Source organism: Glycine soja, chromosome 10, assembly GCF_004193775.1.
Source record: "Glycine soja cultivar W05 chromosome 10, ASM419377v2, whole genome shotgun sequence".
Classification (NCBI taxonomy): Eukaryota; Viridiplantae; Streptophyta; class Magnoliopsida; order Fabales; family Fabaceae; genus Glycine; species Glycine soja.
The window spans coordinates 27,342,798-27,345,777 of NC_041011.1; the positions used below are offsets into that span (position 1 = coordinate 27,342,798).

Here is a 2,980-nt window from a genome sequence, read left to right on the forward strand (position 1 = left end):
CTAGGTTGACCAAGGCATCAAGTTTTCCTTCAAGCTTTTTATTTTTAGTAGATGAAGATGAATCCGTGGCCACCTCATGGAATCCTCTAAGAACAATAGCATCATTTCTTGCACTGAATTGTTGGGAGTTGGAAGTCATCTTCCCAATCAAATTCCTAGCTTCAGTAGGGGTCATATCACCTAGAGCTCCACCACTGGCAGCATCAATCATACTCCTCTCCATGTTGCTAAGTCCCTCATAGAAATATTGAAGAAGGAGTTGCTCAGAAATCTGGTGGCGAGGACAGCTTGCACACAATTCTTGAATCTTTCCCAATACTCATACAAGCTTTCTCCACTAAGTTGCTTGATGCCTGAAATGTCTTTTCTGGTGGTAGTGGTCCTAGATGCAGGGAAGAATTTCTCCAGGAACACCCTCTTAAGGTCATCCCAGCTGAAAATGGACTTGGGAGCAAGGTGGTATAGCCAATCTTTTGCCACTCCCTCTAGAGAATGAGGAAAAGCCTTTAGAAAGATATGATCTTCTTGGACATCAGGGGGCTTCATGGTGGAACAAACAATATGGAACTCCTTAAGATGCTTATGAGGATCTTCACCTGCAAGACCATGAAACTTGGATAGCAAATGTATTAGTCCAGTCTTGAGAACATATGGAACACCCTCATCAGGATATTGAATGCACAAGCTTTCATAAGTGAAATTAGGTGCAGCCATCTCCCTAAGAGTTCTCTCACGAGGTGGAGGTTGAGCCATGTTCTCAGTATGAAAATTAGTAGTGGAATGCTCAAAATCAGAATATTCAGAATCACCCTCAACAGAATGCTCAGAATGACCAGGATGCACACTATGCCTAACTAATCTATGAAAGGTTCTATCTATTTCAGGATCAAAGGGTTGTAAATCACCTGGATTGCCCCTAGTCTTGCACTATATGCAGCAAATCATGTATTTCTCAAACAAGCACCAGGGGTAAAAACGGGGTAAAACTAGGGGTAAAACTACAACTATACTCAAACGATATCCAAATGAGCTAAAAATTTGTGAGCAACACCCTAAAACATGTTGCTTCCCCTTGATTCACAAGCAAGTCTCTTATCCTAGGTTACGAGAATTTATCCTAAAACATGTTGTTTCCCCTTATTGAATTGAATTGCCAGAATCACTGCCACCCATGCTGACGACGAAGTCACACAGAAATGAAGGCATGATCAGAAAAAGAATACCTTGAAGGATCAAAGAAGGTGAATGAAGAAAAAAGGAATCATAAGCACACAAGGAAAGAAGATTTAAGAGGTAGGAAATCATAGTAACGGTGATCGAGGCCGTACCCGAATCAAATAAACATTAAAAATGTAGTATCTAGGAAGTGATCCCAGGTCGTCTCCCAACGCGCAATGGTCAACCAATCGTTCATAACAGATAGTAATATAACAGTAACGAATTAGGGGGGGTTTTTATTTTTGTAATTTAATTAGTGAGCAAATTTTAATTAGAAATTAACAAAATTAAAACATGTTGTTTCCCCTTGATTCACAAGCAAGTCTCTTATCCTAGGTTACGAGAATTTATCCTTAATTAGTTCTACCACTTAATCCAACCTTAAATTAAATTACTAAGTGAAAATTAACATAAGGCTATCATTATGTGATTAAGCAACACATACACGAATTAATCATGAACGAAACTGATCATTAAACATGAACGTAAATTAAGCACAAAGACAATTAATCAAGCACTAAGCATGCATGGATTAATAGCAACAAATACAAAGTAATTGGTGAAGAGGAAAAACTGAGCAAAATTCAATAGTAATAAAAAAAACCTCAAAGAGAGTTGTGCTTGATCCTCAAGAGAAAACAACGATGGAGACTTAGCCTTCCATTAATCAGTAGAAAATGAAATTGCAGATTGTAGCAGAAAACAAAATTTTATTGCTATGTGAATAGTAAAAATTGGAATTGCAAAACCTAAAATTATTCTTTCTCCCAAAACAAAAAAGACTCCTAAAACTAAAACCTTGGTGCTGTTATATAGGTTCTCAGCACCAAAGCTTACAAATCTGTTTTAAGTCCAAGCTCATTAATAAAATAAAATATGGACAAGATAAGATAAGATTTGATAAAATAAAATCTAGATGAAATAAAATCTAGATAAGATAAGATAAGATAAAATCTAGATGAAATAATATCTAGATTAGATAAAATATAGATAAGATAAGATTTGGAAGAATAAAATTGTTTGCTCTCTTCAAGTCCAAGCCCAATTTCGGATTCAAGCCCAATTGCTTATAATTCTCCTGAAATTAAATTAAAAACACAAAATTAGTCCAGTAGGCCCAAATGATAAAATTGCATAATTAATTTGACAATTAAGGCTAATCAGTAATTAAAATGGTGACAAAAAGGGTTAAGAAATAGGAGAAAATGATGACACATCAAACAGTGACCTGAAATCAAGAAGATTTAAAGAGAAGGCGAACTCTTCGATAATTGATGCGAGCTAAAGTGGTGCCCTAAAATTTTACCCCACAACCCACTCACCCATGCATCATGACTCTAGTACGTGCCCACTCCATGAGTGACACGATGCAAGAGTATTGCGCGTGCATCACACATGCCTACAACAACAGACAAAATGTAGCATCTTTCTTCAATGCAGCCTCCAACGATCAAAAAATGGCAGAGTTGTCAAATCCAAACTTCCCTCACTTGACACGTCAGACCTCGCCTGCAAACCCAAAAACATGTCCAACCCAGATAACCTGACAAAAGCATCTAGGACAATATTTATCCAGGCTCGGGGGCTCGACAAACTCGTCACCCTCCTACTTGTCAAGGCTACTACCTTGGACATCAGACAATCTTCAACACTAGATAACCTCTTTCGCACGCAAATTAGCCTAGAGCTTGAGGGGCTTATGTACTGTCCAGAGTCCACAAAATAAACAGATTATCTCTAACCTCTTAATTATTTGAATATA

General features: G+C 37.4%; 1 non-coding gene across 1 annotated transcript; it reads left to right on the top strand.

Annotated features, from left to right (window-relative positions):
* The first annotated feature begins 269 nt into the window (after positions 1 to 269).
* LOC114372746 lies at positions 270 to 375 on the top strand. Its single transcript, XR_003658313.1, has one exon. It is a non-coding gene; the product is annotated as a small nucleolar RNA R71 (small nucleolar RNA).
* Positions 376 to 2,980: the final 2,605 nt, after the last annotated feature.